This window comes from Eumetopias jubatus, unplaced genomic scaffold (genome assembly GCF_037043125.1).
Source record: "Eumetopias jubatus isolate StellerSeaLion01/CBP00866 unplaced genomic scaffold, mEumJub1_p1.0 scaffold_11, whole genome shotgun sequence".
NCBI lineage: Eukaryota > Metazoa > Chordata > Mammalia > Carnivora > Otariidae > Eumetopias > Eumetopias jubatus.
In genome coordinates this window covers 18,599,352-18,624,832 of record NW_028274817.1, presented here as the reverse complement: position 1 = coordinate 18,624,832, position 25,481 = coordinate 18,599,352, and the positions used below count along the sequence as shown (strand labels likewise).

Here is a 25,481-nt window from a genome sequence, read left to right as displayed (position 1 = left end):
GGATCCAGGAATCTGCATTTGAAACCGACGTCCTAGGTAATGCTGACACAAGTAGTCACTAAACCGCATTTTGAGAAACACTATGATTATGCATCAAAAATTTAATTGATCATTTTACACATTCTGATTCATTTTCTTGTGTGGATAAGTATGAATATGTGTACAGAGGCAAGCCCTTGTCTCTCTACAAACGTGCAAAATGTTCCACAAAGGCAAAAGAAGGAGCTTTCAAGGCATAGTAGATCTGAGCAAAGGTGAATACAGAGAAAAAAAAAATCAAGAAGATAGTCATGCTAGAAACAAAACAAATCTTCTGAACAGAATATTCCCTAATATGTAGGCAGGGCAGAAGCTATCTAGCCTTTAGCTTCTGGAGTTCTCAGGCTCTGGGAACAGCTTTGAACCCTGAGCTAGCAGAAGAGGAGAACAACTTTCGTGGTGCAGTTTCTGAAGACCGTAAGTGCTAAGTATGTACAAGGCACTAAGCTAGGTGCTAAGAGCCTACTAAAATAAGTTTTTTAACTTCAAAGAGCTCAGTGTAGTGGGGGAAGGCAGACCAAAAACAAGTATTATAATACAGGAGCAGGTGTCATTTGAATTGAACTTTAAATGTTGAGTGGTTGTCAGAGATGTGGAAGAATGGTAATTAAAATGTGGAGAACAGCATGAGGAAAAGCACAAAAGCTTGAAAATCTGGGGTGTACCTCATGACCTAGAAGTGGTCTAGAGTGGTTAGTAAACAGGGTTTAGAGAAAGTTGTGTAGTGAGAGATACATTCTGGGTTTCTTGGACAAGACCATGAATGGTCCTGAATGCCTGTTTGGAAAAAAGCAAAAAACACCACCACCAAAGCCTTTAGATGCTTGAGGAGAAAGGTGATATGCCAAGATCTACATTTAAGAAGAATACTCCAACAGCTAGGCGTAAAATGGAGTGAGAGTAGATGCAGGGAAGATGTCCTATGATTGGTCATTTGACTGCATGGAAGAAAAACTGCACCCTGGTTGGCAATGTTTGTTCTTGCAAAAAGCTAGGAATTGAGAGAGAGGCAACAGAATATGAGATTCTGTTTTAGCTGAACATCTGAAGAAAGAGCATGTCTAGTGGCAGTGTTTAGAAGATGCTGGGGATGTAATGATCCACCGCGACTCTGGCAACAGAAAACGAGCGATGAGGGTCAGAAAAAAGCAGAATTGTCCATAGTCTAGTAAGCAGACAGACAGCTCTACACATTCTATGTCTTCCAAAAGCACAGACAATGGGATCCTATGGGTGGCATACCAATGGCAAACAGCTTCTTCAGTGAAGTGCCCTTAAAGATATAGAACATATTGCATAGTAGTTAAGGGCATAGGTTCTGGAGAAAGACTTCCAGTGTTCAAATCCTGATTCTGCTATTTAGTAACTGTGTGGCCTGGTAGATAGGTTACTTAAACTCTGTGTCTCAGTTTTCCTACCCTTAAAATAGAAATAATACTACCTACTTCATAGGAGTGCTGTGAAAGTTGATGAGTTCATACATATAAAGTATTTATAACATGGCCTGGTTCATGTAGGTACTCAATAAATGTTAGCAATTATTATTATGTGTATACATGGGGGACACTTACTTGTGCTATGTTCAACAACCCTCAAAGACATTAGTGCTATATCCAAGGGATGGGGATCAGTGTAGTTTAGCAGACCAAAGTGCATCTTCAGTATACTGCCCTGCATAGACAGCATGCCTTAACTATTACACATAATGAGTACCTTAAGTTTTTTTTGGAAAAAGACAGATATGAGTAAGTTTTTAAATTTGTAGATATTCTTAGTGATCCCCTTACATAAGCTAGTGCAAGCCAGCTCGAGGACACCACTGGCTGGTGTATACAAGCCCTCATACCCCCATCCATAAGACCTGGCTTCATGATCCTACAACATACTCAGAGATATACTGAAGGGAAAAATCCATCAGACAACCAACTTCATCTCCCTGAACAGCCAGATCCTAGAAATCTACTCCCCCTCTAATTTCTCTTGGCCTCAAAGAACATAGGGAAAAAATGATTGTTTTGAGATGAAAGACTTTTTCTTTCTCCAATCAGAAAATGCCAAATTTTTAAAAAGTCCTAATATGCTCCTTTTCATTTATATTTAGAGTGCTTGTTCCCAGAAAGAGGAATGGGGTGAGGAGTGTTAGAGCTTTCAACTGCATGAAAATTTGTCACCTGAAACCAAGTTTAATATGTAGCTTCCAATCAATCCAAAGCTGGGTTTTCCCAGTTCCCCTCCCTCTAACCCTGACCCATTCCCTCAAGTTCCCTCCTGCATTTTTTTAAGTATCAAATTCCATTCAAGTTTAAAGAATGATAAAAAGGGGCTTTATATCATCCTCTTTTCCTTTTTGCTAGCAAGGAATAATGTAAGAATAGCTAAACCTTAAGATATGTTAAAGTATAAAGATATCATCTTAGATAAGGATAAATTCTAATTACATGGTTTCTGAGACAATATATCCATTACCATCTTTCCAAAAGTCTCATAAATGGGTTCTCATAAAACTGGCCCTATCTCTGGTTCATTTTCTTGACAGTGTTCTCAAATATTCATTGTCAAACGCTGAAGAAGAGTTGTCTACCGTGCAAGCATCCAATCATTTCCCCAGTATATGACACAGTCTCTAATAAATTCAGAGCTAAGAATGTTTCCTAAAGAGGTTTTTAAAACTGTTTACCAGAGAACTACCGCAAGCTCCTTAAGTATCTGGGCTCATCTGCTGAAGTGATAACAGTTTTAAACAGTAGTCCCTTCTTCAGTGGGACAGAAAATATGTTTTTCCCCTTAAACTATTGAATTTAAAATTGAGAAACCATTTGGAAATTTAAAAAGATGAGAAAGCTGGTCTATTTTATTTAGATAGGTAGATAGATAAGATAAACAAAAAGAAAAGTATGAAACTGAGTTAGCTGTATATTTTTTCTGTTGATCTGGATAAAATATGCAAATTTGAAAACGTGGCACTTCACATTCATGGCCACTATATTTTAACCAACTGAGCCACCCAGGCACCCTGATGGCCACTATATTTTAAAATACACATACTTTTATGAAAACAGCTGTATATGTTTATTGGACAGAATATTAAAAACAAATTAGCTTGCTTTAGAAGGAAAGTATTTCACATTAACCTATTTGATTGAACATTTTAATTCCCCCAAATTTCACAAGGCTCTACCTTCATTCATATTGATGTATAAATTAATCAAAAGACTACTGTTTCTTTATATATCCATAAAATTAATCTGGAAAGCACTCACATATTAAAATAAAATAGTTAAAATAGTTTGGAAAAAAATCTCTAGAGTTCTATCAAATAAGACTTTTTTTTTTTTTTTTTTTTTTAGTAAATGAATATATTTAGTTTTCTTGACTAGTAGCTTAAGTCAAATTTACCCTGGATCCATCAACTGAGGGGCAGCCCAGTGTATGGGGGAGAAAAAGCACAGATTCTTGAATCAGATCATCTAACCTATGATCTCTGGCTCTGCCACTCGAGTATTAGATGTGAGACTTTGGGCCAGTTACTTATTCTGGAAGTCTCAGTTTTCTTACCTCTGAAATGGAGATCCTAATGCCACTGCCCTCACACTAGGTTGTCATGAGGATAAACCGATCAAGTATATGTGAAATCACTGCATAAATATTTTACACCACATCCACTATCAGCCAATAACCAACAACTGTACTGTAATTAGAAGTTATTTTTAATAGAGTAAAACCATAAGGAAATTAAACATGTATTCATTCATGGCATGCGAATAAAATTCAGTCATAAAAGGCACCTAGTTGGGTTTGACATCATTCATTAGGTCACCCTGGAGTTGAGAGATGGCAAGGAGATAATATCACTATCTTTTTAACATAAACCCTTTTATTAGCACGGAGAAGTTCTTCCCAGATATAGTAATCCAGTAGCATAACAAAGCCCAACATTTTTCACTGCCAGCAATTTAAACCGGTAATACAGGTCCATGAGAAGCCCCTATTTATTGAACCAAGCAATATTTTCCATGAAAATGTATCTATTTGATTTTGTAGTAGAGAAAACAAGATAGTCTCTGTTTTTAATCCAAAGACAAAAAGCACAAGAACTTCTCACATTAAAAATGTACAGAGATGGCTCTTCTGGAGTCAAGCATGCATCGGGGTATGGAGAAAACATCCAACAAGCACAACTCTCCAACACTTAGTGAAACAAACCAACCGCTACCCAAAGATGAAACTGAAGCTATAAATTCAAATAAATGGGCTGCAGGGAGACTACACAAACCTGCTGTTGCTTTAATTGCAGACAATTCAATTCAGCAGCTGTTGGTCCAGGCACTAAGGTTCACTGTATGCTCTTCAGCGTAACCTTGAAATACTGTCACTCACTCACTTCTCCACATCATCTGCATGCTGTCCAATTAATGAGGAGCGAAATCAACTGTCAAACCACGCATCAAAACAGAACATGATCTTTTAGCTCTTAAGCACAGGAGCACAGTATTTTAAGGACAATAAAGCATGGATGGAGGTGAAAGTCCTTGACAATAAATGATACTTAAACTTATCAAAACATATAGATGTAGGAACTAAGCTTCTGTTCTGTTCAGCAGGAAACTGAAACTTTCTCGAGGTTTTTTCATTTGGAAGGATCCTTTAGGTCTAACTGCTATATAAGAAGCCTTTTTAAACAACATTCACCAATGTCTGATCAGTCTTCAAGTTCTTCATTATTATGGACCAATATATTTCTGAAAGCTTAAGAAAATACTTAAGGAACACTTCCAGTCCAATGATATTTGACAATACAAAATGACTTGCCGCTGGCATATTTAGCCTTGCTGCTTCCAGCACTTTTTTTCAGACCAGGAGAACAAACAACAACAACATATAATGTTCATCAATCTGAGTTAAATAATGAAATAAAAATAAATTTACCAAGATAAATGTGTTCTGGAATGCTTCCTATTTGAAGTTTCCCTTCTCTTAACTATACCCCAAATCTAGACAACCAATTAACAAATATGAGAGTTAAAAACTCAAGAGAAACACAACACACTAAGTGTTTAAAAATTGCTTCTTGCTTCCAAAGCACTGTGTCTTCTGTGCAAACACTCTAGGCTATATCGCATACTACCAGTTGCAGATGTAAGACTTGAGAAATTCAGCACAAGAATACAGCAGAGAAGCATGCACAATTAAGGGATCAGGACTCCCAATTTAACAGAAAACCCAGATTTTACATAGCAATCTGCTATAAACATTATAGCAAGGGGCAGGCATGTTTCATGCAGCTATTTTGTTTACCTCATTAGAACCTTATTTGTCCTTCAGTACAGTTGAACTGGAGGCAAAATAAGAGAAGAATGCACTTTGAAACAAAAGGGAAATTTCAGATAAAATAAAACATACTATACCTGTATATTGTACCAGGAACATCGTGACACTCTTCAGGGAACTGTTTCACGTTGTATCCTACCGTGAGTTATTCTCCCCTTTCCCTCTTTTCTCCACAAAAAGAAAAGCCAAAGCACCCCAAACCCCACTACACACTACCCTTAACCCAACGCCCCATTGAGGAAAAAAGAAAGAGTTACAATTCAGCTTAGATCCAATGCTTCTGTTTAGCTCAGCTCCAGCCGAGCAACTGAGCTCTAGCAACGGAGCATAGGGAGGTGGATTCTGATGCCAGTAGCACTTCCATCCACTTCACTTACACAAAAGCAGGCAGTGGAAAATCCAGGAGCCTTGAAGACAAGGGCTGGAACTGGCTTTTATGAATTGCTATTACTGCATGTGTCACCATCCATCTCCAATGACGGACACTTACAGGCTGAATTGGGAGTGGAGGGGGTAGGGAGGAGGAGGTTGGAGAGCAGGTGGAGAAGCAATTAGCAGTATGTTCATCGGAGAATTCGTTCGGGATTTCATACATCAGTGCCTAAAGAAACAGCATGCAGTTGACAAATCAGAACTTTACGATTTGCATGCCTTAGAAGAAATCCTAGCTCATAGCTCCAAACGAAATAATGTTTCCCCACTCTTATAGAGCATGAAAAGTCACCCCTCTGCTTTCTCTTTCCTCTAGCTACTCTTGTTCCTGAGAAATCAACATTCAAAATGAATATTAGCTAATTTCCCCTAAAGAACTGTATTTAAATGGCTGGAAGCAAAGGAAGTATGAAGAAGTTAAATTATATTGAATACAACATCTCTTAACAAAAAGGCAAGAAGCTAATTATTTTAAGCCAACTTTTCATCCTTAGTCCCATTCCCCAGGTGCAGCTTTCACACCTATAATCACTAGATCACACAACTTTTGTGCATATATTTAACACTGGAAAACAATCTATGTATACCTAAAAATAGTTCAGTTAAAGTCAAGATGAAAAGCTAAGAGCTATATGCAAGCCCCTCTCCACAGATGACCTTAAGAAGGCACTTTGCCTGTAAGTGCTTCAGTTTTACTCGTCTGCTAAACTGAAGCACATTTTTTAGACCAATTTGATTAATCATGAGTAGGAACAAAAGGGAGATAGTCGCTTAGAAAGGAAACATGACACAACTGAAGGAATACTGGGCCTGGGTATCAGGAAACCTGGATTTAGGCTCCAGTTCTACAACTTTCTAGCTGTGTTACCTTGGACAAGTCATTTAACTTCTCTGAGCTTAAGTTCCCTTGTTTATAAATTTGACACAATTGTACCTATCCTGACAGCTTCACAGAATTGCTATGAAGAGCTAATGAGATAATAGATATGAAAACCGTTTTGTAAATTGTAAAAGACTATAAAATTGTATGGAATTATTATTGTTATACTCTGGAACAAATTCTGCCTAAATGGCTGAAGTCAGGCACCTCTATCGCATAAGAAAAATAAAAAGAAAGAGCCAATATAATTTCATGAAAAGAATTCTCAATTCTTCCAGTTTTAAAGTTGGAAGGAAGCACTGTTTGCTCTTAAAGTGCCACAGAGGGGAAATTGTTTTAAAGGAAAAATTTTAAATCTGATACATAACACAACAAAGTTTATTAAAGAAACTGAAGCCCTCTAATTCCTTCTTTCCTTTCTGGAAAGTCGGTTCATTTGTTTTTGTACAGTCTAATATTATGTCCCATCTAGAATGCAAGCTACAAGACAATGAGCATCACCTTCTGTTAAATCTGTCTATTAAACTGGTATATCCTCACTGCCCAGTGTGTGTGGAAGGATTCAGGTTGATCAGCTAAGTCTAAATCCACAAGGTAAAAATCCAAAGTCATGTTTTATGAGGCTCCAAGCTGCCTTGATACTATATATACAGTGACCAGCTGGCTTAAGCTTGGACACAATTTTAGCACATGAAGTCCTGGGGTGGCCACACCTGGGGCACTAAATGATCCAGGCAATGTTTGGGGACCTATGGTTCAGCCAAATCCCACATGTCCTGATTTCCATCTGTATGTTGGTTACCCAAGTGTATGTCTGTCCACCTGGGCCAAATCTGAAGCAGCCAAAAAAAAGTGGGAGCTATAGCAGAAATATCAGATGTCAGCTCCCCTTGGCCCCCTCTAATGCCATCTGTGTCCTCAAATAAGTGCTGAGCCCACTTCCTGAGAGAAGAAAGAAAACTTTCTCTAATTGCTCCCTTTGAATGCCATTGCCAATACTGTAAATGCCAGTAAAATATGTATGCAAAATCTATGTTAAGTCAATGGGGAAAATGGATAATATGAATCACAAAGAGTTGGGTGACTGGTAGCTAAGAGGGAGTGAACTATTAAAAGGGGGAAGGGGAGACGGGGTTGGGAGGGGAGGAGAGAAGAAGGGGGGCAAGAGAGAGGAGGTAAGGAGAGCAAATGAATCTAAAGCGAGAGCTTTTTTTTTTTTTCTAAGCAGAAACATACTAGCTGGAATCACCCAAAACCTCACCTCCTAGAAAGTGCTTGCCTTTTGAGGTATTGGGAATAGCCTTTTTACCACCACAGCTGCTATCCGAGCCTTCCAAATGCTTAGGTAAACAGTCAACAGCTTGAAAAAGCACTGACAGCCCTAGCACCAGAACTCACTTTCACTTAGCATGTGGAAAGTCAGGTAGGTGGGATACAGTTCTCCAGAGGCCTCATCACTGCACCCCCAACCCCCACCCCACCACAGCCTTACCTGTGGCATGGTTGGCCACCAACAAGTGTCGGCCCAATTTCAGGTTTGGCAAAGGAGGCTTGCCTGAGATTTTTTGAACCACACTGGTAAGAAAGGAACAAAGGCTGTATTTCAGAATCAGGCTGTTCTGCCTTTGGGCATTGCAACTGAACTCTTCCACACATTTAAGCTTGAAATTCATATTCCCCAAGTTCCTCAGTAGGGCAATTCAAAGTAAGGGAAAAGTACAGGGAGGATAATTTTTTTGTTAGCTTCTTTCTCACAGTGAAAAGATGAGGATAATATCAAGAACATGACTGACAAAAGGCAATGAAGTAGGAGGCAGCAGTTTCAACCCAGATTAACAAGAATGGAAATGAAAGCATCAGGGCATCCTGATAAAAACAAACACACAAACATATACACCAAGAACCTTTGCAATGTTTCCATTATCTTGATTTGAAGCTCCAGAATGTAAGCACTAATGGTTCCCTAATCCACCCAAGCGCCTCTCAGCAGCCATCACTAAGCCTGACTGACCTTTTCAAATGAATTCCCACTGTTAACCACCTTAGATTCTGAATATTTTTGTCAAAAACAAAAATCCCAGTGGAAGATTTCAAAGAACCAAGAACTTGAATCAAACCATGAGCCTAAAACAGGGAAAAACAACACTAATTTGCTAAACCCCAAACAAAATAGAAATGCTAACAGTTTGAAAGCAGCAACTAATAAGCTAACTGGAACCAGAAAAAAAACCTCATGCTTTCTGAATCAATCAAACTTGTAACAAAGCCCGAGAGTCCAATCATTTCACAAATTCCTGCAAAGAGCACACACATCAAGACTTGGTTTCACCTGCCTAAGAACCCACAGAGGAACCATAAAATTAACACTGGATAAGAAGTTGGGAGAACTGGGTTCTCCAGATTTTTCTGCTGTTGACCTTGGTCAAATCACTTATACTCTTTCCGTCTCAGCTTGCTTGCTTTGGAATGGCTGGGGCTGTGGTTACCAATATCCGAGGTCAAATAGTCTATGCCAATTGTGAAATTTACTCTAGTGACAAAACAGAAAACAATTGTCACAATTTGGCCCTAAATTTCCAAGAAGGAGGGAGGTGGACCACTCCAACTCTCCTCAGGTTTCTGTTTCTAGCTTATTTTGAAATATGCCCAGAGAAGAGTTAAGCAACTGTGCTTGCTTGGCCTTGGGAATAGTCAGCCTAATATTCCTCTTCAGAATGTTTCTTTTCAAAAAAAGTCCCAGGAGCAGTTTGTTTTCTTCAAATGGAAGCTACAGGTGAGTTGTCTGGCCCAAAACAGGAAAAAGGAAAGAAAGTAATCTAGAATATGCTGAGCACCTATTGCATGCCAGACAAGACATGAATACTTTACATTATTTTTTAAATTAGACCTCACAACACAGCTATATGCTAAACATTATTATCTTCATCTTATAGGTAAGGAAACTGAGGCTTATCGATGTTAAGTGACTTGCTTACACTCACGCAACTGGTAAGTGATAAAACTGGGATTTGAACTCAAGTAATCTGAATCCATTACTATACTAACATTGCAATGATTAAAGTCTGAATGACTAAATTCCTTCTGAATTTAGTGATTCATCTGGACTTGCTTAGGGAATAAATCACATGCTGAGTCAATACAGTGAAAACAAACTTCCTTGCATGTGCACTGGGTTGACAATTGTTTAAAATTTCATCAGACAATGTGGTTAAGACCACTGGGCTCTGGAGTAAAACAAACTTCAGTTGCTTGAATTCTGGCTTATGGACAAGGTACTTAACCATGCTGAGTCTCAAGTTTTCTCATCTGACAAATGGGAAAAGAAGAAGTATCTACCTGATTGAGTTGTTGGGAAGCATTAATGATATGATAGCAGCTAGCACAGCGCTTGGCACAAAATTGTTCAATAAATGTATATCAGAGCTATCCTTGTACTCATAAGCAACAGAGCAAGAAAGGAAAGGTTATAAAGAAAAAGAAAACCAGGATTTATTGAACTCAAGTGCTCCTTGGCCTGTAGAACAGACTTAGCGTGAAAGTTTTCAGTGGCCCACCCATACCCTCTAAAACTAAGCTGCATCTTGTAGATTAGCATATTCATGAGGCAACATGAATATACTAATTGGTGGTGCCTAAGTAGTAGCAAGAAGACTTGTCATGCGGTCTGCTGAGCAGCAATTGTCCCTCGTTTCCTGGAACCTATCCTTCTAAAGAGAGGGTTGGAAAGTAGCAGATAGAAGTACTGCTGGAAGTACCAGGTGGGCTAAGGCCCTTTTCTTCCCCCAATTCTTCAAGCCCTAGCTTCTCTCTTACTCATTCACTTGTGGCCCACTTCCCATATACTCCTCTCCTCCTGCAGTTTATTCTAGTTTTATCGTGATTCTTTCCTTGGCTCTAGCTCTGTCTCTGTACATCAGCATCAAGTGGTATTTATGGAATGTGTGTCTGGCACTGCACTAGGTGAAGTGGAGGGACATCCAAAAGGTAATTGAAGAGACATGTGTTCCATAGCCAAATAGATCGAAGATACACAGGTAGACTGGAGTTTAGGCAATATAGTAAATGCAGATATAACAAGATGATCTGGTTGATTTCAGAGCACAAAGTAGTTTGTTCATCCAGTCAGTGATATACACACTGAAGAATTAAGAAAAAAATGTACAGTTGTCTGTAACTTAATTTGAAATGCATAAAAAGATGTATAAATGGATGGATAGGTGATAAAGCAAATAGAACAAAGTGTTAATTATAGAATCTAAGTGGTGGATATAGGGGTATTTACTATACAATTCTTTAACGGTCTCTATATATTAAGTTTTTTCACCATAAGAGGTTGAGATAAAGGAGAAGGATAAGGGGTATAGCTTTCTCAACTTCAAGTGTTTCAGAACAAAATATCGTATTTATATAAAGAAGCATAGGGGCGTCTGGGTGGCTCAGTCAGTTGAGGGACCAACTCTTGATCTCGGCTCAGGTCATGATCTCAGGGTCTTGGGATTGAGCTCTGCACTGGGCTCCATGCTTAGCAGGAAATCTACTTGAAATTCTCTCTCCCTCTCCGTCTGCCCCTCCCCCCCTCAAAATCAATCAATAAATATTTTTTAAAAAGTTTTTTAAAAAAGAAGCATAAATCAAAATAGGACAAAATGTTAAAAATTGGTGAATCTGAGTGAATGGCACAACAGTCCCATATGATTCGTGAGATTTTTATTTAAAATGATTTCAAAATAGAAGGTTAAAAGATAATTTGTTGAATGCTGACCCCTTTTACCTAATGGCTCAGTTGCCATTTTTAGTAGAGAGGATATTGGGTCAATAGTAGTAGAGAAATTGGAAAGAATGGGGGGGCAATAATCAACCCATAGATATACCTTGGGTGCCTACTATATGCAAGACACTATGCTAGGCACTGTGGAGGATTCAAAGACACAAAAAACACACTCCCTGCCCTAAGAGGGCTCACAGTGCAGGTGAGGGCATACCAAAGCAGTGTCTGAAAGGGTAACTGGCTGGAGCAGAGAAATTCCATGAGAGAAGTATGAAGATTGGAAAGGTAGATTGGAGCCAGACTGCAAAAAGTACCAAAGGCCATGCTAAGGAGTTTGGACTTCATCCTATGGATAATGGGAAGCCATTTACAGTATCTGAGTCAGAGAAAGAACATGTTCTAAACCAATGGGCTAGACAGTATAATCTGTTGGAGCACAGGTACCTTCAACATGTATTTGTTTTATATTCATATACTTCTGGCCCTTCTATCTACTTCCCATATCTGGATGTGGCCTTTAAGGTTTTTCAACATTCTGGATGCTGCCCATTTTTTAAATAGCCACTTTATGTCATCTTTCCAGCCTCTGTCCCTTTCCCTCCCCCAGCCCCCAAGAGGAGCTGCCCAGCACTCAGCTCAGCCCTGCTGACTCAGTAAGCAATAAATAAGCCTCATGCAGTTTTTTAAACCAAGTTGCTAAGCTTTGAATCTCTGATTTCCTTCATGGTAATCAAGCCCCAATTACTACTGAGATCATTGATTTGAGTTGGAAAAATGAATATTCAGCTAAGCAACATGTGAAGGAGTACAGGAAGGTATGTCCAATGTGTAGAAGGAAACAACTGTTCAAAGTGATTTTGGGATATTGAAGGAAAACCTAATGGAGATGACACTGCTGAATAGCAGCAAGTGATTAGGGTCAGACCTCTCAAAGATTGCCAAACTAAAAGGTGGTCGTTTTCTGTCTCTAGTTTCCCACCCCACCCCCAGCCCATCCTCCAATCCAGTCATGTCACTCCCACATTTAAAACCCTGTGCTGGCTCACCCCTGCCCAGCTCCTTAGCAACAGATTTCCTTCACCAACTGGCCACAAGATACATTTCCAGATTCTTATCCTGTCCCCCACCCAACTCCCAGTGATTCACACACAGTATCTTAACTTTTTCTAAACTATCCATTCTGACACGTGACTGCTTTGCATGTATTTGGTGGTCCCCCTGCCCACCTTTCCCACCACCTCTTTTTCCACCTGGATTCTAGGCAATGCCCACTTATCCTTTGGGATTCAGCATAGTTAGACTCTGGTCTGTGTTACCCACCTCTAGCAGTTATTCCCTCCATCATGTTTCCAGGGCACCTTATATATACCTCCTTCTCTGAAGTAATACATATTTCCCATTGTAACAAAGTTATTGGTTTGGGTGTCTATCCCCACACCCCTCCCCCCACCCCCACTTAACTGAGAGCTCTTAAGGGCAGGCAGGGACTACTTCTAATTCATCGCTATTCCTAGTGCTTACCATAGGTTCTGGTCCTGTATATGTGCTCAAATGTCTATTGAATAAATGAGCTTGAATATCAAGTGCTCCTTGAATTCAAACTCAGCATCTCTTGAAAGGTAAAAATTAGGATATTATGTGACCAAAGTAATTCCGGTGAAGTATGTTTGAGGACTTGACTGAAGGAGAAATGGTGGGAGGACATATTATGGGGTCTTACTGTGGGACAGTTTCTACCCCAGGAAGCTCTTACTAGCAGTTGTTGCTGGCTAAAAAGAAGAGCAGCTGGAGCGGCCAACAAGGGCCCTTACTGGGGATTTCCCCATCGTTATCTTTCACAGTTCAGCACTGAATGAAGTAAAGTTGTTTACATAACATTCTCCACACAGTGTTTTGATTCTTCTGAATTACAGCCAAAATTTCATTTGTGCTCTGCCTACAGATACATTTGGACCAGACTTGTTAACGGGTAGTCACTGAAAGTTCTCCAATTCACATTCTCACCTGTCATTATTACACCAAGGAACAACATTTTGTGGGGAAGGGACCATTGAAAAACTGAGAGCCAAAAAGGGGGATAGGGCAGAGCTAATAAAAATGACCTTTTATTTTTCTCCTAGATTGCCAATATATTTCATAGCACTTCCCTCCCGCACTGGTTTATACCGTGTATCTGTAAAGGCAAAAAAAGAAAATGAAGACTTTAGCAAAACTTGACACTTGTAGGCAAGGAAAAGAGGAAGCAACACTGAGGCCTGGAATATAAATCTTTAGACATATGATCCGTTGCCACTTCTGGAAAGTAAACATTGCAGCTATTTTAAACAAATAGCAAAAGCAATTAGCCCCTTCTGTAGACTAAACTGAGGTGTATGCTAAAAAAAAAACTGAGTCTGTTTTGATCTTCAAAAATGTCAAACTGGTAAACATTTGCTTTTTTTGTACATATAGATCTATGAGCCAAGCCCAGCTTGAGGAAGATTTAAGAGACATAAAATTTGTCTGAGGTGTCTGCCAAATCTCTGCAGCAGAGAGAAACCCTGGAAAAGCTGACACAGTCATAACTCTCACATCACTAGCAGGCTTGAGCAGGGCTGGACGTACACAAAGTCACTGTTCCTTCTCTCAAACTGTTTGTAAACAGAGAAGTAGATCATTTGCTTATCAGCTATCTGGTAGCTCATTTTTGCCTATATATCCCACAGAGGAAAGAGAAAAAAAAAAAGAGTAAGTTCCTACTGGTACATATGCCAATTTTCAGCTGGGTAGATTTTCATTTATAAGATGGGCCTGCTTGTTAAAATCTTCTCTGTCATTTGCTCTCGCACACTCATTCTTGTGTGTACACTATATCAATCTCTGTCTCTGCCTCTCTGGAAGGCATTAAAAGAGGGTATCTGTAAGTATCTAGTGCAGTGTCTAACAGAATGCTTTGCACATAATAAGCCCACAATAATTTATCAAATGAATTGAAACTCTATCTGTAATTTCTGTATTCAACTTATTTGATCATGGAACAAGAGAATTATAGATTCTTTCTCTTGGAGTATTTAAAAGTGACAATTCCTTACAAAGTAATATCATTTTATTCAGACAATTCATGCTTAGGACTTCTGTCCTTTAAAAGCATCCATTTTTGCACAATGAGTATTATTTGTAAGGCAAATGAAGGAAAGACCACGCTGCAGGATCCTGAATGACAATATGAACACTGATGCATTTTGTAGAGAAAATCAGATATCCCATATTCACCTGATTGTATGTCGTTATGGTAATCCACTACATATGTCTAAGATCACTTAACAATGCAGGAATATAGTGCACGCATGGGCTGCATTCTGTAAATAGGATTAACAGTTGAATTCAACCAAGGTCTTCCCTGGGGAGAGATTGCTGGAAAATACATCTACATGACATTTTAAAAAAATAAATTAACCAATGACATTGGCTCCCATGAGACACATTGTTTCTTGTATATTCAATTCTATCACAGTTTTCTGTAGCTCTCTGCTGACATCCCCATCCCAAAAGACATAGACTTTCAAAACAGGAAGAAAAACAGAGCAATTGGAGCTCTTCTGTCTCTCCTGCATGAAGTGTTAGGTACAGAAAGGAAAGATTTCTGTAAATTAGCACAATGTGAACTGTGACATGGTGAGATCATGTCAGTCTGTACTGTTCTTGTTATGCTGTGGTCACATATAACTTGCCCAAGGGAATGAACAAAGTCTGTGCGTATACTGACTAAGATTGGCAAGGGCTGCAGGAAAATGAAGAGAGCTGTGTTATAGCAGGTTTCGATTTTTTCCTTTAAAAAAATGTTCTTTATGATGATTTTTCTTCCCACTTTTATGTATTTAATTTTCCTCATCTGTAAAATAGGGATAACTATTGCATGTATTTAACATTTTTACTGAGGATGAAATGAAATCCTGGCACACAACAGTTAACCCATATAATCCACATCAACATTTGGCTAGCATTAACTAAATACCTATTATATGCCAGGCACTGGCCTTAGACACCAAGAAAAAGTAAATCATAGGAGGAAAAGTGACACTGGGGAGAAAAGCAGGGAGCTGATTTTCAGAAGTTTTATAAGCCAATCTAAGAAATTTGGATTCTATCTTGAGGACAATGGGCAGCCTCTGAACTATTTTATATAGCGATGGATAGCTTCAGATTTCCGATTTAGAAAAATCATTCTGTTAGCACTGGTGGAAAATGGATTGGAAAGTAACCAGGTTGGAGACAGTAGTAATCCAGGCTAGAAGGGGTGTGTGTGTGTGTGTGTGTGTGTGTGTGTGTGTGTGTGTGTGTGTGTGTGTGTCTGTGTGTGTGTCTGTGTGTGTGTGTGTGTGTGTGTTGCAGGGTGTGTGTGTGTGGGGGGTTGTGCCCCAAACTACGGCAATGATAATAGGGGTAGACATGGGAAAAACATTTTTAATAACTTTTAAAAAGTAACAAATATACTATTATAGATGATTAGAAAATAAAAAGATGCAAAACATTAAAAATAGAACTCACATTACCTTACCATTTACAGCAAACCACTATTGAATTTTTGTGTTTAACATTACAGGATAATGATAATTTTCAATGCATGCATGCACGGGGTGTCTGTGTGTGTGGCCACGTGCATGTGTATGTGTGTGTGTTTACACTGGAATTTGTCAGCTTCATAACCTGAATTTTCTCTTACTATATCACAAACAACTTTCAACATCATTAAATATTTTTTAGTAACATCAACTTAAATGGCTACTTAGTAAACTATTCTATAGATATACCATAATTGATTTAATCTAAATCTCTAGTATTGGGGACATTTAAAATGCTGTTTTTCTCTTTTTTTCCCCCTGGGATAGACATCCTGAGAGCTAAAATTTTGGAAATATCACATTTACTTCCTCAGCATAGAGACGCAGAAGTTGAAGTGGTAGATTGAAAGCTATGTCCAATTTTAAGATTTTTGATATATACTGATAATTTCTCTCCAAATTACAGTCCCACTAGCAGCATCTATGAGTGAGAGACCCATTTGAGAGTGATTTCAAGGATGGAGTCAACTGGATTTGGTGGGTAGAGAGGAGGGATGGATCTTTGGCAGGCTATCAGGACAGGAACAATATGAACTCTGGCAAGAAGAGCAAAGCAATGAGCAGGTCTAAGGAACAGGTGGCTGGGTGGATAATTGATGGGAATGAAAAAGGGAAGGGGACCACAGGAGAGTGGAGGAAAATGAAAAAAAGAAACCTCTAGTGAAATTATGCATTCAGGTCACTTTAATTTACTGTTTTATTCAGCAAAAGCAGCTAAGGTAGCAAAGAGCTAATCTTCTTGTAACATTTGGCACTATGGTACCAAAGTTCCGAGTTACATTCATATGAATATGTTTATCCATTTTTTTTTATCCAATAACCATTTATTAGGTATCTACCAAGTGTTAAGAGCTGTTCTAGATGTTCTGGGTATGGAGATAAATGAGACCTGGCCCTTGCCCTCAAGTAGCTCACAGTCTAGGGGAGAGCCAGACACATCCACAGACTGACACACTGTAGTGTGGTACAGCCTAGGACAGAGGTAAGTGCAGGGTTCCATGGAAGCCAGAAACATTGTTTCAGGTATGCTTGCATGTGTTTATGTGTGGTGGTGGGGTTGGGGAGAGTTGCAGGAAAGGCTTCAAAGAGATGTTGATATTTGAACTGAGTCTGGAAGGAGGAGTTCCTCAGATGACTAAGGGTCACAGATCATACTCATATTCCTTACCAGTGCCTTGAATATTTGTGCCACTGCTGTCAAGGACACTCAGTAAGGCAGTGAAGATGCCTGTGTGTAATCCAAACCCATTTGTAAAAACAGCCTCCACTGATACCTTCATGTATATATGTCCATGGCCTGATTTGAGCAGTAATATGCGCATCTTAGAATATAAAGGGTAACAGACAAGTGACATACAGACTTTTAAAAATAATTCTGATGACATTGATAGAATAATAATAGTCACCTCTACCAAGTCTTACTAATTCTACCTCCTAAATGTCTCTTATATCTGTTCCCTCCTCTCATAGGAAGCTCCTTTGGGTCCTCATCATCTCTAGCTTCCTAACTGGTCAGTCCCCACTCCAGTGCATCCTAAAGTAAAAACCTCATTATGGTGCTCCTCTTCTAAAATATTTTAATGTTTTTTATTGCCTACAATCACTATTTCCCAAATTTTATTTGAGTATTATCATATTCACATACCACGTGTACTATTATTTACTTAATATTTGTCTTTAAATGAACATAAAACTTGTTCACTTTCTATTTTTACTAAGCCATTTCCTGCATAACTTTAGATTGATGACATAGTTCAGTTTTATCTTTTATGAGACACATCAGAATATATACTTACTAAAACTTAAAATGTTTGTGGGAGTACAACATAACCACCACTGGCAGACACCCTACAGTTTGAAAAACAATGGCCTATGGGAGCACATCCAAATTTCTTTCTTTTTTTAAAAAATTATTATTATTATTATTATTATTATTAAGTAGGCTCCATGCCCAGCATAGAGCCCAAGGCAGGGCTTGAACTCATGACCCTGAGATCAAGACCTGAGCTGAGATCAAGACTCGGACGCTTAACCAACTGAACCACCCAGGTGCCCTGAGCACATCCAAATTTCTTAGCACTGCATTCAAGTACTTCACAAATGAGCCTCAACCTATCCTTCCAGACTCTTCTACCATTACAAACCTTCCTTTCCCCAAACAATCTGTACCCTAGCTATGCTGAATTCCTAAATATTGAATGGACATGCTTTGCTCTTCTATAGCTACATGTCTTTCACGGACTGCTCTTTCTAATCTGGAATGCCTCCCCTCTACTGTTCTCTGCCTGGCAAACTCATTATCCTTCAAGACCTGTCAGGTCACCTCCTTACAGAAGCCTCCTCCCTGACCTTCCCTTACAGTTAGACACTCCTTCCTTTACCCTTCTAATAGCATTTTGTACCTGTCTCTGTTATACTACACATTATCTCAGAATTATGGGCATACACCTCCCCAGCTAGACCTAGGGAGAGCTCACATCTCATACTCTGTTGCATCCTGAACACTCCATGTGAGCAAAGGTCACGGAGGAGACCTAGTGACCTAGGAAGTCACTTAAAACAAAAGCTACAATAAAACAAAACCTAAAGTACTGTCCAGGTCCAGGTAGCTTACATGTAAGACATGATTTTTAAAGAGAATTTATCTGATTCAGAAATAGCCATACTGACTATAGTTTTGGCAGACACAATTAGCTACAGCTGCAATAGCAGTTAAGCTAATTCGGTTTTGGCAGTTACTTTACAGCATACACATACTGACATAGAAACTAAAAGTGAATCATTTGGGTTTCTGCCAGGATGATCAACTATACTTCACAATAATCTTTCCTTACCACAAATGGAAAGTCAAGAACAAAAGTGAACAGTGAGACTAGTAAACCATGGTGGAGAGAGCATGGGCTTTCAAGCCAGAGATCTATACATCCAAACCCCAACTCAACTCCTTACAGTCCATGTGACTTTGGGTAAATTGTTTCACTTCTCTGCCTTTTAGTTTTCTCTTTTAGAAAACTGGGGAAAATAGTACCTACGTCATAAGACTCTTAAGATAATGCAACAAAGTGCTTATGATAGTGCCTGGAACATTACATGGGCTCAATAAATAGTCATTATTGTTACCCAATGAAATGACTATAATTCAGATAATATGATGCCTAAGGGCAGCAAATACATTTCTTAAGAAAATAAATTTACGGCACCAGGCTTTAAAATGACAACTATAGAGTGTAGCTAAGAATAGCCACTAACAAAACAGTCTATAAGGCAAAGTTCTTCTTGGGTTTAAATTAAACTCACACCTGGAACATACCACCACACTTCTTTGTGTTCTCCAAGAAATGATCCCAAATCAGGTTCCCCTAGGATGAAAAAAAAAAATCATCCAATCTTAATTTTGTGTCTTTAGTTTTAGTTGATACAGAATAATATCCAAACTATGTGGATGCTTTAAAGTATCCTGTTATTATGACCCCAAGCTTTCCAACACTATTTCTTTCCCAATCTCTCCTTGATGACACCTTTTATTCCAGTCAGGCATCCCCACCCTTCACAAAAGTGCTCCCTCTTCTATCTGCCCTTCTCAGATACCAATCCCGGTACCAGAAGGCATTTTCTCCCTCCTCTTTGCCCATTTCAAATCCTCTTTACTCCTCTGGAGCCGAAATTAAAATTCACCTCCTCCACAAAGCCTACCAGGATTAGTCTGGAAAACAGACAACAATGTCAAGCTACAGCACTTCCGGGGGTAGGCTTGACCTTCCATTGATCAACTCCCAACCACATCAGTATTACACACTTTTTGCACGCTTTTGTAATAATAAAATAATTGATAGTCTGTTTCGCACAGTCTACTTTATTCCGCAGTCGGTGTGCCCCCTAATCTTTGTCAGTATTAGTGCTGTATCAGTCCGTGCTGGAAACCCTGAAAGCGCTCGGTTTTTAAGAGGTCTAACTTGCCTTTGACTCTCACCAGAACACTGCACTGAACCTTAACCACATATTTCTCAAAAGCGAAATTTCTACTATCTACTGCTCCCCACGCCTTCTAGAAACTGAGGAGAAACCCTTTCCACTCCAAAGATCTGGTCAGGGAAGGGGCGGGTGGCTGGAAGGGCCAATAAAGAGTGGGTGACGATCTTTATCCCAACAGCAAGGAAGCAAAAAGTGAAAATTTGGCAAAAAGTCACTCCCTGGGCGTGGCGGGGAATTCCCACGCCCCCAGAGGGACTTGGGGAGTGTGTGCATTGGGAGTGGTGTGTCCAAATCTGAAATGTAAATTGAGGGAAGAGAGGAAAGAGGTCACCCAACTCCTCCAAGTAGTAAGAAGGAGAGTCCAGACGCCGCCCTAAGGAAGACCCCGGTCGAGAACCCTAACTTCAGATCTCTGAGGTGGCACCGGACGGGAGCGGGGATGGACGATGGCGTTGTGAGTAGAAAAAGAGAGCGGGAGAGGCAGAAAAAGAAGAGACGGCGCGCTCCCGAGAATCGAAGCTCGAGGAAACTGGCGGGGAGAGCTCAAAAGCCCACCCCCGACTCCCAGGCCCGACACCCCCTCCCCGGCAGAGGCGGAGCTGGGCGGAGTTAGGCGCTGAAGACAGCGGCCCGGAAGCACCCTCCTCCCTAGGCCCCCTCAGTCCCACAGTCCCCAGCCAGAGCCGCTCGGGCTTTCTGCGTCTCTGACCTCCAGCTCCCCGGCTACCGAAGGGCTACTCCTTATACAGCAGCGGAAAATCGGGCTGGCGTAACAGCTTCTGAGAGCACAGCGCCCTCGCGGCGCCCCACGCCACGCAACTGTCTTCTCAACTCCCCGCCTTGCGCTAGCGTGCTTAGGCCCGGCACTCAGGCCCAGGGGGGACTCTCACCCACATCGCGACTGCTTCAGCGTCTCCTATTGGTTACTGGTCACCAGGGAAGCCGGAGGCCCTATCCCTTGTCCTCATGGGAAATGTAGTTTTAGGCCGTTGGAGGCCATTCTTCCTGGGAGGCGGGGATCCAATATTGGCATTGGAGGAGAGACTCAAGTGAAGACAGAGGATTCTGTATACCCACAATTCCTACCTCCAGTCCGATCATTCCCACGAGTTCAGATGAGGGAGGGTATTGTGGATGTTGTAGTTTGTAGTGTAGTGCCCTACAGAATCTCCCTTCTTGGGGTATGGGGTTGTGCTTGTGGGGGTAGATGAAGGTTCTAGATTTATTTTACTAGTGGTTAAGCTATTAGCATTTTAGCGGAAGCCCTTTATGTCGTGATTTAAAATTCTCATTGAATTTTGATTGAAAAACTTTTTAAAAATATTATTTATGCTCTGATAAACTTAGAATAACTGGTCCTTTAAAACTGTCATAGTGTGGGGCGCCTGGGTGGCTCAGTTGGTTCGGCAACTGCCTTCGGCTCAGGTCATGATCCTGGAGTCCTGGGATCGAGTCCCGCATCAGGCTCCCTGCTCAGCAGGGAGTCTGCTTCTCACTCTGACCCTCCCCCCCTCACGTGCTCTCTCTCTCTTTCTCTCTCTCTCTCATAAAAAAACTGTCATAGTGTGTTCTGTGGGAACCATCTGCATTAGAATCACTTCAGAGGTTCTGGGGGAAATGTATACTATGTTTCTACTCACGTATCACATTTTTTCTTTTAAGTAGTATCATAAGAGGCATAGCAATGTGATCTAAGCCAGCCCAGCAGAAGCCCATTTAACCCATTAAGGAAGCCACATTGTTGCCACGAAGAACAGTTGCCACGAAGAACAGTTACCACATCACTGGTGTAATGCAACAATTTAGAACAGGTAGAGGATACAACTTGAATAATAAGAAATAAATGTATATTTATTTAAGAAACTATTGTTTTTGGGGCGCCTGGGTGGCTCAGTCAGTTAAGCGGCTGCCTTCAGCTCAGGTCATGATCCCGGGGTCCTGGAATCGAGTCCCGCATTGTGCTCCTTGCTCAGCAGGGAGCCTGCTTCTCCCCTCCCTGCTGTTCCCCGAGCTTGTGTTTGCTCTCTGTCTCTCTCTCTCTCTCGGTCTCTCTTTGTCAAATAAATAAATAGAATCTTAAAAAAAACACTATTGTTTTAGTAATAGATGTGTTAAAAGAGGTAGATAAAGAAATAGATGGCGACATCTAGCACTTTCAAGCGATTTAAAAGTTGAGGAAAATGATGGTTTATTAACGTTGATTTCACTCCTAATGTTTGACTTTTTTTCTTTGTTAGAGAAGAATCCTTATAGCTGAACGGATCATTACAGTTGGGTTACTACAATTTAACTGATCAGGACAACTTTTTGACTCACAAGTGGAATGAATGCAAAGAGGGATTGCATTTTGCTAAGGTAATTGCCGAAAATTTTTAAAAGAGAAGTGAAAAAAGAGGACTTAATGTATTGAATAATTTACTCAGCAAACTGCTTTGTGCAAGGCTCTGGGCTAGGCACTATTGCTACAGAATTAGAAAACAGCCCTTGCGCTTAAGTAACTCACAATCTATGAGAGGAGACAGTATACAATGTAAAAAGTGCTCTTAAAATGTCTACATAGGATTCTACAGGACCATAGAAGTGGAAGAACTCATTCTACTACTGAAAGAAGCCATGCTTGAATGGTGAGACTTGAAGAACTGGTAAGGTATTTGGGGGTAGGGAGGTCAACCATATTTCATACTGAGGAATAAGAATGTGAGAAAGCAGGATGCCTGGGTGGCTGTTAAGCGGCTGCCTTCCGCTCAGGTCATGATCCCAGGATTCTGGGATCGAGTCCCACATCGGGCTCCTTGCTGTCAGGGAGCCTGCTTCTCCCTCTGCCTGCCGCTTCCCCTGCTTGTGCTCTCTCTCTCTCTCTCTCTCTCTCTCTCTGACAAATAAAGTCTTAAACAAATAAAAATGTTTAAAATAAAAAAAAAGAATGTGAGAAAGTGCAGAGAACACCTCCCCCCACCAAAAAGAACAACAACAACAACAACAAAAACCTAGATCAGGCAGGAATAGAGGGCCATACCAATGAGTTCAAAATTTAACTTGAAATAGCAGAGAACTGTCAAAGGATCTTAGGCAAGGACATGGTATGATCAGATGGACTTGGTGATAATTTGGATATGGAAAGTGAGGGAAAAGAAGGAGTGTCTTGGGACTCTCAAGTTCTGATTTGGAAGACTGAGTATGTGGTTTTACCACTCATTTAGATAGGGAACCCAGAAAAAGTAACAAGTTTTGTGAAGGATAGGAGAAATTAAGTTTTGCACACTTAAAATTTGAGGAGTCTGTGGAACATTTGGGTGGAGATACCTGGTGGCTGCAAGGAAGTGTGGGTCTGAAGCACAGGAGAGAGGTCTGGGTTGGAACTAAACATCAGTCTAAACTGATGTCTATATACTAGACATCAGTATATAGATGGTAATTAACTAAGCAAAGATGGATTAAATTTCACTCAGAGTGTTTAAAATAGTAATTTTTAAAGGACAAAGATTGTATGTATGTAAGTATGGAATCCTAGAAAATAACTATATTCAAGGAGTAGGTAGAGGAAGTCAAGCTTCCTTGCCTTCAAAGGAAGCTGAGAAGAAATGGTCACATAGATGAACCAAGAGAAAATAAAGTATAATTACTAGAATATAACATAGAGAGGTCAAATAAGAGGACAGAAGAGTAACAAGGAACTACTCATTCATCCATTCAACAAGTATTTATTGAGTACCTACAGCTTTCCAGGCATAATTCAAGATGTTGAGAATAGAGAAGTGGGGAAAAAACATAGATAACATCCCTTCCCTTTGGAGCTTATATTCTAATGGGGAGACATATCAATAAACAAGATTAATAATTAAAATACATAGCTGTGACAAGTAATATTTCTGCAAAGCTTATTAGATTGCATGTGTATATGTGTGTGTGTATTACACATACAAAGGTGAGACTCTTGATCTATTGTTTGTAGAAAGTATGCCTGAAAATATATCCAGGAAAAGAAATACTTGCATCTAAGAAGATGAATTTGTGGAATAATGGCCTGGGGTATGTTAGTCTGATGGGATTTATAGATCAATCAGTAGGCCATGGTTAAGGTTTTGTTAAGAGATAACGTAAAGTTCAAGTTATGGCCACCGTTCAGGTTTACAAGGTGGAATGTGTTTGGCTTCAGTCTTTCCTTAGGTTAAGGCTTAGTCAGTCTGTTGCTATCTTTACAAGTCAATGTGGATCCCTTGTTAGAGGACCATGTAACCAAATTTAGGGTTCAGCCTGATATCAGCATTAGGCCCTGGACATATAGCCATGGTTCAACCTGTGTCAAGAATCAGAGTCTGTTTCTGATTGGTATGAAAGCTTACTTGGAGGCTGTCATTATTCCAGTGTGGCCTGGATTATACCTCATTGGGAATTCAATATACAAGATTTGGGTTCAAATTTTGGCCAATATTAAGATTTAGTCTGTATGTAGGAAGAGGCCTCATTCTAAAATTAGTGTCAGCTGTCTGTGGGTCAGCCTTAGATGGACCACAACCAGGGATAGGGCTCAGCTCAAGGTTTGATTTTAGTTTTTTGGTCAGTGTTGGAAGCACTTGTATTTCTAGGCTTGAAAATCAACAAAGACCAGTTATGGCTCTGCCAGAGGTTGCTGTTCATGCTGATCTTGTTGCCTTGGAAAAGGCTAAATAAGAATTTGAATAGGACTTATGTTCAGTCTTTTATCAGGTAAAGTGACAATTAGTGTTCACGGCTAATGTTTATTCTTGGTCCAGCATTAGGCTCAGTCTGTGGTTAGTGTTAAGGCACAGTCAGTGTGCCAGTTTAATATTCAATCTTTTGTCATTTTAGGTCATTACCTGTGATGTGCCCTGGATTTTGTCTCAGATCCATGATAGCATTTCATCCATGGATAATATGAGTGTAGAGATTGTGGCCAGGATTTCAACTATGCATATGAACAGGAGTTGGGTAAGCCCAACATGTAATTTCTGGCTTTAGCCAGGGTCAGTGTTCTGTCTTCGTTGATAGCCCCTCTCAGGAATGGTCTGTGGAGCTAACTCATGCAGTGGCCAATGTTGTACCTTATTCTGTGGCTAGAGCACAGTTCACTTTGTGACCTGTGTTAGCACTTCCACTTGGCCTATGTCAGAGTTGATTCTGCAGGGAGTGGTCCTGTTTTGACTCTGTGTAGAGTTTCTGTTCACTGAGTGCTGCCGTTAGTGCCATCTGATCAAGCTTTTATTTGTCTATTAACATTTTGGTTGATGTCATTCCAGTATTATTTCATACACAATACACGTAGTTTTTGCTTATTTCGAAATTTGAAGGAGGCTTATAATGATCAGTAGCTGGATTGAGTTTTGGGACAATTTATCAAATATTTTTAGATAGATTCTTTAATAATATTATTAGTTTGCTGTGGTAATACTGTTGATTGGTTAGCTCAATACCTTTAAAACATCCCCTTGCCTTATACTCC

At 40.0% G+C, this 25,481-nt stretch overlaps 1 protein-coding gene across 5 annotated transcripts in view; it reads right to left on the bottom strand.

Annotated features, from left to right (window-relative positions):
- ENOX2 (ecto-NOX disulfide-thiol exchanger 2) overlaps positions 1–20,908 on the bottom strand; it is a 282,023-nt gene extending 261,115 nt beyond the window's left edge. For 2 of the 5 annotated variants that reach the window (XM_088028643.1, XM_028122755.2), the window contains exons 1-2: positions 20,730–20,908; positions 19,348–19,407 (exon numbers count right to left, since the gene is read on the bottom strand). The gene's annotated coding sequence lies outside the window, so the exon portion shown is untranslated. Of the gene's footprint in view, positions 1–8,171; positions 8,250–19,347; positions 19,408–20,729 lie in introns of those variants that run through there. The other 3 variants (XM_088028644.1, XM_028122759.1, XM_028122758.2) reach the window with 3 other exon arrangements.
- Positions 20,909–25,481: the final 4,573 nt, after the last annotated feature.